The following is a 12,752-nucleotide window of genomic DNA, read 5'->3' as shown; positions in this document are numbered from 1 at the left end:
TCCTGTTTGCTTGCTGGGTGCTGATGATACACAGATACACACTGTCCTTCCAAACCACACTCAACCTTTGCATTTGCATTGAAACCACAGTGCTACCCTTTATACCACATATCTTAGTTCCTACCCCAGCCTTGTCACACTTGTCCGGATTTCAGCCAGCATTTTTTACTGTGTCAGTTATTAATAACTAAAGGCAAATTTAGCATGATTTCTTAATTCTGTTCTGCCCACTATTTTCAGCAGTGCCCACAGAGCAAAGTCAATGGCTACTCCCAGAGACAGCAAATCTACAGGATGAATTTATATTAAAAATTAAATATGTATTTATGTAATCTCAGTGTTCAAAGTGCTGCAGTAAATGACAACATGTATGCTGCATTTGTGTCTTTTTTCCTTCCAGATGAAAATATGCTATCACTTCTGAGGGAAAAAGGCTCTTTCTCCCACTGGTGTTTCCCACAGGACTTCAGGAGAGGGCTGGCTTTGGAACTGCTGCTCCTCATAGCAACAGAATGGTGCTGAACTGTTGTTGTGAGAGGCGGGGACCCCCGAAGCACAGCTCCTGCTGAGTCTTGAGCTAAGTAGGAGGAAAGGACAAGTGACCCTGCTGCTCATGGAGGCAGCCCTTTCCTTTCCTGGATGTTGTGAGTGTCTTAGTTCCAGCTGAGGTCCTAATTCAGCTGTCCTGCAGCTACAATCCATCACAGCTGCATGATCTGCCTCCATGTCGGGCAGGGAGTGCTCACGGAATTCAGAACTTGTCCAAAGGTAGGAAATCCTGCAGTTCAGCAGTGGAAGAAAAGGTTCCTGTGAACAGCATCTGAAGTGGCAGAAACTCCACTATTGCGACAAATGCCATCCATGAGCATTCAAGGATTTAACAAGACAGTCTCTGAAATGGAGTAAAAATCTTTCAGGGAGGAAGAGAGTATAATTTTTTTCCTAACTGGTTGAGGAACAGAGTTATTCTTTCAGTGTTACCACATCTGCGCCTCAAGACAGCTCACTGTCACTCACACCTCCCGATAAGCTCCTTGGTGAACAAGTTCTTCAGCTGAACTGACTAGATCCAGATGGGATGCCAACGGCAGCTGTGGTCACACCTTTTCATGAAATCAAGCATATGATTCTGTGTGATGTAGGGTTTTGTTATTGACCTAATTAGGATCAAAAGCAAATCCTAATGGCTGCCTGCAAGACCCTGTGATGTCAGTAGAAGTTTTGCCATTGTACTTTTGTACCAACTTCTTAACACATCATGACTTCCATCTGCATGTGGACAGAGACCCAATCAACTAGAGCTCTTGTCAAGCTTCTGGGATAAAGCTGATCAAAAATAAAATCCTGGAACAAAATCTGCTTTGAGTTATTTTATGTTTCACACAAATTTAACTCTATTAATTGTCATGGAATTTCTCTTCAGTTGCACTGTTGCAACCAAATGCAGAGCTTTTGCCTCAAATGTCTCCCAGCTTCAGAAAATGTTCTGATCAGGAATCTTTTAATGTATTTCATTCCTCTTGATGTCGAAGTTATTTCACTAACCCTTCTTTATCTTTGCTGTTGAATATACATTTGATTACTAAATTTAGTGCTTCTCTTCACATGACCTATTTCTTTTGAGTCTTAATGCTGTTGCTTGGATACGCTTCTCTCTTCTAAGTGAGGCACTTGGTTTCATCTTGTTTTTTCCTGTGCTTTGGGCAATACAAATGGATTGTTATTGAATATTTTTTCAGGTTTTTAAATGTATTTGGTTTGTCTGGCACCTTGGTTTCAGGAGAACTTTTGTCTTTGCAGATCTGTCTTTTTATGTATAGTATATCTTGTGTAACGTTGAATAGCTTGCTATTGCTTTTCTTCACAATCAGTTACAAAAATGACACCGTTATGTTGAGTAAAGGCCAATCACTATATAACTTACGGGAATACAAATATTTATAGATAAACAGGGAGATATATTCAATTTCCTTTTTGTATGTGTACTGCAGCTGCAAGTTAATTTCTGAAGCACCTTACATGAATTAAGCTTTTTGTTTTAGTCCTGGGCTGTTAAAGTATACAACAGGAATAAACTAAAGCACTTTAATTTGGGCACTCCTGTACAGAGTTTTGCTTATACCAAAACCAAAAAAAGTCTTTTGAAAAAGGCATAGTAGACTGGCACAAGAAAAAGTTGAAGGAAGGCTGGCAGAGACTTTCAGAAGTAGAGAATAGCTGCCATGGGTGGAGATGGTAAATCGGTTAGAATTCTTGGCCTAGAAGAGCGATGATGGAAAGCAGCACAAGAAAAATCTTTAAAGCAATGAATGGTGTGGAAAGGTAAACAAGAAGCAAGCATTCACATAATCTCACAATACAAGAATTAGGACCATCCTGTGAATCATATAACAGATGAAAAAAAATCAGAAGGAAGTACTTTTTTATGTGACAGAAATAGTGGAATGTGATGCTGTTGGAGACTGAGGAGCCAGTACTATAAAAAAGTGAGTAGGCAGGGAAATGGAAGGTGTCTACTGGTTGCCATTGAAGATAGTGGTCAGATATAAACCCCATCTTAATCCTTTGGTCACTGATTGCTGGAAGCTAAAAAAACGTGCAACAGGAAGGTTCAGAGCATGTTGCTAGATTTTTTGTATGGGTTGCATTCTGATTTATGTAATGTGCTGTCTGGCCTATGCTGCTGCATCTTCACTGCTACTTGTACCTGCGCTAACTGGATTAAAGATAGCATACATATACCTCCCCGTGCTACAGGTACCTCTTGATTTTGCTGTGTAGGGTGTTTTGGACATGTAGAGCAATTCTGAGAAGAACAGGAAAACTTTTAAAGTTTACCTTATCAAAACGTTCCATATGCTTACTGGTATGTGGCTAAGCAATCACACTGCTGTGAGTGTTTAATACTGTATATTTTCTTTGTAGGCACACCTGAAGTTTCATTATGGTTTGTACTGCTGGAGAAATAATAGAAATCAAGGAGTTAGAATTCTGTGAAGAGAGCAGTAATTGATGGTGATGTGTTGTGGAAGCACATGCCTGAAATGAGTTAAGTACTTGGACTTTCTATTTATTAACAGTATTACCAAATGTTATTTGTATGAAGACGTTACTGTAGGCTGTGTGAAAGAAAATTAATCATATGCTTTTTAACAATCAAAATGAGAACAACATATATAATCATGTTCTTGATGGGTAACTTCTTGTGTAAAGAATTGTTGGCTTTTGAGGCTGATGCAGAACACTGCTCTCTCAAGACAAAGAATAAAGTGCCCACCTAATTAGAGAAGCAAAAAGCTAAATAAGCTGCTTAAACATAGCTGTCTAGTACCATTTTAGTTGCTATGTGGTATATCTCTCCTGTCCTCCAGCTGTTGCTTCAGAAAGCTGCAGATCTATCATCAGTCTTGTGGTGTATCTGCCAGCCCTCTGCAGATATCTTTGATACCCAAGGGTGTGTCAGGTGGCACTAGATGATGCAGATGATCTCTGTGAGTGGCAGCTGAAAAGTCACCTAGGGGGGCTCTTGCTGACACTCCTTCAGGTAACAGAAGTGTGGAGGGACCTATCTGGGGAACCAGTTCCTCACCTAGATGTGTCAGAGCATTGATGTACAGCCCCCAGAATATAAAAGTTTATACTTCAGTTACATGGGCTGAACTTAGTGGAGTCGATACAAATAAATCACATTAAAAAATCATGTATGTGTGAGTTATGCAAGAGCAGATTCCACACTGTATACAGTACAGTACTGGATACATTACTTTGATTAAATTTTTACTTGATTTTGATATCTAGTGTGGAAGAAACTTTAATAAAGGTCAGTTAAATGCTAAGGTATTGTTTCTTCTGGTCTTCTAAGGAACTATAATTTCTTTACCATTTTCCTCCTTATTCAAATATGTTCAGATGCTGTTGAAATTGTCCTGTACCAAACACGTACATTTAAAATAGCAAATAAATGTATATGGCTTTTGAAATTAAAAAAACAAATTGGTGAACTAGCTTTAATATCCACTGCATCCCTCAGAGAGTTGAATAGTGACTCATAGTGAATAAATCAACAGTTAAATGTAACTACCCCATGACAAAAAAATAATAATAAAAAAAATCAAAACAACCATTACAGATCTAGATAACAAAATCCAGGACGATATTAATACTTAGGGTAATCTGCAAAATGTCCATCAATCAAAAAATCATTAAAATAATATTATACAAATAATACTACATCTTACTGTAATAGCTCTGCATTTTTTTAATCAGTGTTAACATTTTTGGCAAACTTATGATGTTGTTTTCCTAGTATTTATCACACAACATTACTTTGTCATACAACGAAATGCCAGGAGTATATTGAGACCTCCTGAAAGGCCACTTAACTAAGAGGCACAAATGTTGTCCATTGAAGGCAAAATGTCTTTCACCTTTGAATCTTAAAGTCCTCTTTAAAAATGTCTGAAAGGGATGTGTGTTTGATTACTTTGCTAATGATTAAGGAAAAATCCAAAGTATCTGATAACTCAGTATTGCTTCTTATTAACAGTTGCCTAAGGAAGGGATATAGAAAACCTAAGTATATGGACAACACATCTTTCTTCTGGCTAGATGATGCTGGTATCTATAGTCTTACAGCACGCTATGTCAGTGTTGCCAAGTGGATCATTACCTTCAGCGTGAGGTACTGTAATTACACCATCTAATATTGCCAGTACTTATCCTAATTCTGCCATTTACCAATCTCCCTGCTTTTAAGAATGTTAAATGCCCAGAATGTTTTAGATTTGAGTGTTTCAAACCTAGGTTAGCATGAGTTTCAAACTTCTCTGAATTGATAAAGCTCTGCAGCTGCATACATTCTCAGTGGTTTCAGGGTACTCAACCATGTTAAGCAGGAACAGGCCCAGAATAGCCTGTGCTGCCAGTTGTTGCACGGATCCATATTTCCAGACACACAAAGATCTTCATGTCCAGCAGGTCCTACCTATCTGGCACGTGGAGAACGATCTCTCTGAACACTGTTGTCATATACCACTAAGGGCAGCCTTTCATTCCCTTACCACCAGCTATTTGTGAGTGCCTGAGGGAGTGTCTTGACTGTGTGTGTTACTTGTGTGCTTACATAGGCGTGGTGACTACTTGTGGACACCTGAAACCATCTCACTTAGTCTGGAGGTGGGATTTCAATCCAGATAAGCTGGCTCAGCTGGGACACAGGACCAGCCCTGCTTCTTACTCTCACTTTTGTTAGTAAGCAGCCAGCTTCAGAGTAACAATGTGAACGAGTGCTGACAGTCACCCAGTATTTCCCAGCATTTCCAGTGTCCAGAAGAGCAGACAAGTTGTCTCATAGTTAAGTGAGAAAGAATCATAGATACCGTTGCAGGTGTGGATTTAAAAAAGCAATAGAGGATTTAATCGTCCCACACCTCAACATTGGCCCACACCACCTAGTGTACAGGAAACTGGTGCTATTAGTATAGCACTGCAGCTTCTCTCAGTCTTCAGTCCCATGTGCCTGGGAAGAAGCTGTGGCTGTCTCTAACAGCCAAGAAAGGTATGTCTCTCTGCCTGCACTGCTGGTCCACACCTTTGTGTGTCCAAGCCCAGGGCACCTGCCTACCTTATGTGACTTCTGAGGGAGTGTGTTCTTGCCACGTAGCCTGATATGGCCATAGTGCGCACCTCCAACGCGTGGCCCTACACAGAAGAGAGAAGCCTTCATCTGTCATCTTCATATAGAGCCTCCATCCACCCCAAGACTGCAGTAACACATAAAGCATTATGTTCCCATGAGTTCTAGGGCCTCACATGCAATACTAGTGGGACTCACTGTGACTCACACACAGCTTTAAATACACCCACTCACACCCAGCCTGGACTAACTGAGATTGTCTGTACCCAGAGACCTGTCACTCTCATTAAATCTGAAGTGAACACAGATTCTTGGTTATATAACGCAATACCAAAATACTATTTTATTTTTCCTGAAAAAGAAAGAAACCCCAAACGGAACTTGCATTCCATACTGTTTTCAATACATGACTTCAGATCCCCCAGGAAAAAGATTTTTAAGGGCAATATTAATTGTTAATCTTTTCTTGACTTTCACTTGACTTGACATTTGATATTAAGAATGGAGAATCCTTTTTTAATTTAATGTTTTGCTTAGCTTATTTCACTGTAGTACTAGCACGAAGGAGCAGTCCCTTCTGAGGCTTAAAATGGAGCAAATACTACACTCTTCTGCTATTCCATCTTAACAAACACTAGACATCTGCTTCAGAAGGAACTAAATGAGGAGAACAGAAATAGGATTCCTGTTTTCTACCACACTGCATTTCTAATTGCTGATTGGAGATGATTTTCACTAAAATAAAGACTTTTTAAAACTAGGTTTGATACATCTGAGTGTGCTTCAAATCAGATTATAGTATTATACACTACAGAAATAAAAGACAAATTTAATGACCTTGATAAAATCAAGGTTTTTCTGTACAGACTTATAGTACTAAATTTTAAGTGGGCCACTTGATACTAATAAAGATAATATACTAGTCTCTAATTAGTTAGAATTCATAGAAAATTTCTTTACATTTACAAACATTATGTCTCTGGTATAGCAGGCAGGTCAGTTTAAACATTTTTTTCAGTTTCACTCAGAGCACCTGGTGTTCCCCTGAACTGACAGAAACCTTGTATCTTTATTACCCCATGCCCTGAACATTTGATGACAGCACTGGGACCCACACGGACTCTGATGGTGAAAAACGGTACCAGACTTAGCATTCAAGGAACTAACTAGATACCAAAAATACATGTTGAACTAGATCAACACATGCAGTCTTTCAACAGTAGCATATGCACACCTCCTTGTTCTATCAGTGCTTTGCTTGCTGGCCCTGTAGAGCAGATACAGCAAAAGGCTTTCTCTTTTGACTCATCCAGTTTTTTCTTTAATAGCTAGTATTACTTTAGTGATGGCTTTGCAGTGTTTCATTGATTATTTCAAATGGTACTATTTTCATTAGTTCAATATTTTGTTCTTGTTGTTGTTGGTTTCTAAGGGGACAAGCGCCATAATTTTGCAAGGTCCAGTGATCACATTTATATTTTGGTCAAAAAATTAAGAGTGATTTATTCAAGGCTTGTGATTTTTATTTCTGTTTTGGAGTCTTGGATGAGTCATCTCATCCAATTGGGGGTCATCTGAAAATGAAGAGGAAGCTATGTTTCTGAGTATGTAGATGTAGTATGTAAACTAGTCCGACAACAGTAATAATGACAAGCTTGGGCCCTTAGAAATAGCAATTAATAGAAATAGAATACCTAGTTTAGCTGATTTAACTAGTTTTGTCATTTTTCCAAGCAATGGTGAGAACAGTCAAATGAACAGATGTACAGTTCATACCAGGGGACAGTAAGTAAACAAAGAAATTCTATGCAGTCTTGCAAATGTATCATACAACACAGCAGTGTATACTGTATGAAAGGAAAACAGATCTCAGAGTCTTTAGATTTAAAACTGTTGGACAGCTGTCAAATCTATGATTGTTTTGCCAGCAGTATGCCAGTGCTACAGCCCTTGCCTAACTGTATAAGCCCTAGAGAAATCAATTTATGACAGTTTGAAGAATCAGCTACAAAAACTTACACAACTCATCTTTTCATAGTCAAGAGCTCCATAAAAGACCAGTTCCCAAGTTATGCTTCAAGTTACTTAAAAGTTAGAGTAAAATGGACGATATAAAGTAAAGATGTGGTATCTGCCTTTTATATAGGTGCTTTCATGAAGTTGTCTGTAAGAACACATGAAATATTTCATGAAGCACAATAAAAACCATCATGTGCACATCTGATGTAGTTTGGGATGGCTGATGGTATTCCTGCTCTCTGATTTTGGTTTGTCTTAAAGCCTCATGTTGTGGTTGTCCAGCAACTGAATAGCAGCTGAATTCAGGCACAAGGGGTGAAAGACAGCTGGAATCATTAACTTCTTCAGCCCTCCTATGGCCATTGCCATTCATGACTCAAAGCCCTCAGAGTAGGACTGTAAGGGGATTTATCACGTCATTATCTGTGGTGAGTGTTACTTTGAAGGTAGTGGCTGGAATGACTTTTACTGAACACTAAATTCCTGAACTTGGCTCTCCCAAACCTTGGTTAAGCTCTTTCTGCTATGATCATAATTTAGCAGGCTAGTTAAGAGTTAGCATAGTCTTCCTTCAGTTCCTAATTCAGGCAGAGATACTATTATAACAGCTATTTGAAAAACAGTCTACTGAAAGGCTGCACCAGATGGTGCAGTCAGGGACCTCTGTGAGGCACAGCCCCAGTCATAGCATCATGGCTACTGATGAATCCAGTCTCTGCATGTTTTGTTAGAAGATGTTAAATTCTGCTATCTAATAACTCATAGTAATTAACCAATTGACTACGCAGTACTGTTTTTAGCCATGGACTAACAAATAAACCAAGTATCTTCTGCCCAGGTGGAATGAACTTTGAATCATAGACTCATTTAGGTTGGAAAAAACCTTTAAGATCATTGAGTCCAACCATTAACCCAACACTGCCAAGTCCACCACTAAACCCTGTCCCTAAGTGCCACATCTACACGTCTTGTAAATCCCTCCAGGGATGGTAACTCAACCACTTCCCTGGGCAGCCTGTTCCAATGCTTGACAACCCTTTTGGTGAAGAAATTTTTCCCAATATCCTGTCTAAACCTACCCTGGCACAACTTGAGGCTGTTTCCTCTCATCCTATTGCTTGTTACTTGGGAGAAGAGACTGACACCCACCTCGCTACAACCTCCTTTCAGGTGGCTGTAGAGAGCGATAAGGTCTTCCCTCAGCCTCCTTTTCTCCAGGCTAAACAACCCCAGTTCCCTCAGCTGCTCCTCATAAGACTTGTTCTCTAGACCCTTCACCAGCTCCGTTGCCCTTCTTTGGACATGCTCCAGCACCTCAATGTCTTCCTTGTAGTGAGGGGCCCCAAACTGAACACAGTATTTGAGCTGCGGCCTCACCAGTGCCAAATGCAGGGGAATGATCACTTCCCTGGTCCTGCTGGCCACACTATTTCTGATACAAGCCAGGATGCTATTGGCCTTGAGGACTTTTAATTCACTTTCCTTCAATTCACGCATAAATGATGATTAACATCTTATGCAGATGTTTTACCTTTTACCTGCTCCTTCTGGGAGTTTGAGAGTGGTTTCTCTCATCTCTTCCAGGCTTAGGCAAGCTGATCCTCCTCTTTTTATGCTGTTTCCATTTTGTTTGACTGGACAGGGGTTCTTGCTCTTTGATGACCTAATTTGGAAATAGATACCTCAGATAAAACCAGATGTTTCTAATCAGCTAGACACAGTGTGAAATGGAAGAGATGCATCTTCCTTGTGCTTTACAGATTAAAATTGATCAGATTTGTTGCTCCGTGTTTGTGAATTAAAGCTTCCACACTTTGACCCCAAGGATGCTTGGACTGCCTGAACACACTTTTGTGAAAATTCCTGGCAGGATGTAAAAATTGCACCAGGTGTGACTCAAAAAATAATTTCTCCTCCATTTGCAGGAAGGTAAAAGCATTTTAGTAATGTTTATTACACTGTTGGAAAGATCCTGTATAATCTGATCAAAACCACTGCTGAAGATAGATTGGTAAAATGTCAGTATATCTTATGCTGACAAATACATTAATTTAAATTTAATTACTAAAATTTTAATGTAATTACCATGTTAGCCTTAAACTTTAGGTGTTCCATCATCCATTTTACACTCAAACCAATATGTCATTAGCTTGTGAGTGAAAAGCATATTTTACTGTTAATTGCTCCTTACTTTTACAATAACACAATGTTCCAGTATGCCTCAAAACCTAGGTAAAGGTAAATCTTAAGAAAATGATTGCTATTATGTGTGACTTCAGATAAGAGCCAATATTAACCTCATTTATGTGACTATATAAAATATGGTTGTCATACCATACATATGTCTATGTGCATTTGAATCAATAAGGTTTGTTGTATGGAAAGGTACTTACCTTGTGCCAACTCTTGATCTTATCTAGCCTTTCTCTGAGTTTATTTAAATCACTAAAATAGAACAAAGCAAAACCAGTCAAAAGAGTGTAGTTTTCTGTGGAGCTGGTAAATTCAATGGGCTCAGAGAAAGATCTGACAAGTGCCAGAGTTGGTGCAAGTATGGAGCAGAGCCTTAGAGCTGGCAATGAGGGCACAAGGAGAAGGAAACGGTAATGGTGGACTGGGAGTGAGATCTCACCTTTTTAGTAGCAGTGAGATGCTGGATGGGCTCAGCTAGCCATTGAACTATACCCAAAATGTGAGCAGAGTTTCAACAAGGTGTAAAAGAGAATTTCACTTTGCAGTAGGTTACTGGCTTCTTAATTTAGTTAAGTACTGTGGTAGTTACTAGTCCAGGGAGAAGAGGGTTAACCACAGAATAAAAAAGTCCTCTGCTCTTGAAATTTTGATGGATTCTTTTTTGTCTCTCTTTTTTTCTGCCTTACTACAGCTCATCCATTATACTCTGGCTACAGTCTGCATTGTGACTGACAGAGACAGACCATGAAAATGCTATAATAAGCTAACAGAATCACAAGACTGGACTACAGTCACAAATGGATACAAGCTTGGGCTTTATATTTAGCTATAGTGATAGTGCAGTTTGCAGTTTAGGGTGAACATACCTGATCCATCTTTAAATTAGCTAATCCTCCTACTGGAAAATTTCTAGTCACTACAACACTGTGCTTGGCACAAGGTAATTTACTTTTTGCCATCATGGTGAGACTGTTTCCACTGCGCCAGCAGTGTATGTGTATGCAGATTACTTTCTAGACACTTCCACCATCTACTTATGAATCCTATTTTTCTTTTGTGAACATGGGATTATGTGCTAACCTTTATGCATGACTAGCAAAATGCAAACCTTTTAGAAGAAAACGGAGAGTGTAACAGTTAAGAATTCATTGCATAGCAAGAATGTGACACCTAGTGGATAGATGACATTGAGTAAATGTGACGGTCCCATCAAGGAATATTGACATTAAATGACCCTATCCAGTAGAACAATGAATTTGATACCAGAAAAGACATTGATATTGAATGACTCTTTGCACTGGGCCAAAGTAATTGGATAATAGCAAATCCCCACTGATAGCTCAGAAGTGAAGAAGGTGTCAGAGATTGTTTTTAAAAGGATTTTTTGTAAACCACTAGCAGAATGAAGATGTCAGGCCAAGAAGGCCAGAGGGCTTCTAAAAGACAGAGACCAAAGCCCATGAAGACATTGTGGATACTCATGAGATGCATCATAACTGGAGACTTCCAACGTGCAAAAGACAGGAATAAAGTATGTCTAAAAAACCCCCTTTTGTTAAACCCATGTCTCTGTTATTGCCATGTTATCTCTTCAGGAAGTGAGAGTTTTCACAGAGACACTCAGTGGTGAATAACTATACGGTTAGGCCAGCGGGAGCTGGACAAGACTGAGACACAGTTTGAGAAGTATAACACATTCTGCCCAAACTAGCTGATAGAGACCGTGTCTGTCTGCTACTCCCCCTGCAGTCTGTAGTACTTGAATTTCAAGTATTCACATATCTCCACTTCTGGGGTGCCCTAGTCCCTCACTGCTTCATTAGCTATAAATAATAGAAAAACTTATCACCAGAAACTGGTACTTTATACTGGCTACAGAATACAAACCAAACTTTTCACTGTAAAATTTACAAATTTTAAATCTGTATGTATTTCCAAATATGCTGAAAAGTGCATGCTGAATAATAGCCAGATGCTAGAGAAAGGATAAAGCTTACCCTCTGGCAGTTGTGTTCTGTATGGGGTCTACACATTGGCTCTATAAAACCTCTACCAATGGGGCTTTTTCCTGTGGTCACACCCCAGTTCCAGTGGATAAGCCAAAACGAAGTTGCCTTGAGGCCAACTGGTTTACACCAGTCTCATCTTACCTGGTAAGCTGTTATGAATCCACTCAGTAGCTCAGAGGCATTTGCTGTTAAGCCATGTGGTGTGCACCTACTTGGCACAAACCACAGAGGCAAACACTGTGCAACTCCCAGCCGGTGCCTTTCAAGCTGTGAGGGACAGTTTCTGTTCTCATTCTACATCTGTGTGCACTGTTCACATGTGTAGGTTGACCTAACTTGCAAGAAACGCTCAAGGCCCCAATATTGTCCGAAACAAAAAATATTCGGAGAACCTGGTTTAAAAGAACTTCCACAAGCCCAGCAGGGGAGCGTGCTTTGCTAGCCAGCTTCTTCGCCTGCCACCCCTGCTCTGCAGTCACACTTTGCTCTTCTCAGCTACAAATGGATGTGTGGAATTAGACTCTCCACAAAAACCTTGGCTATCAAAATGCAAAAACGTCCTCTTTTGCCTGTAGGAAACGATGTCTGGAAATAAAACTAACCCCATTGAAGCGCAGGGTTTTTAGCTCAAGCTTCAGAAGGAGATTTGGCCTCACAGGAGACAGCACGGGAAGGGAAAGGTGCAAAAAAAATAAAAGGATGAAGCGAGAGCTCAGGGTCCATACGAGTGCCGATAAAACACCGCAATAAAAGTATCTTGAAAGCATTATGCACAAGGGAGGGACGAACGGACACAGACAGACGCCGGGGCCCCAACCCCCACCAACGGTCACAGCCGCGCCTCAGCCGTCGCGCCCGTGCCCCATGAGCACGCGAGCAGACCGGAGCGGGGCGGG

The sequence above is a fragment of the Haliaeetus leucocephalus genome, unplaced genomic scaffold, assembly GCF_000737465.1.
Source record: "Haliaeetus leucocephalus isolate CR32 unplaced genomic scaffold, Haliaeetus_leucocephalus-4.0 Scaffold159, whole genome shotgun sequence".
Classification (NCBI taxonomy): Eukaryota; Metazoa; Chordata; class Aves; order Accipitriformes; family Accipitridae; genus Haliaeetus; species Haliaeetus leucocephalus.
Note: the sequence above shows the minus strand (reverse complement) of the source record.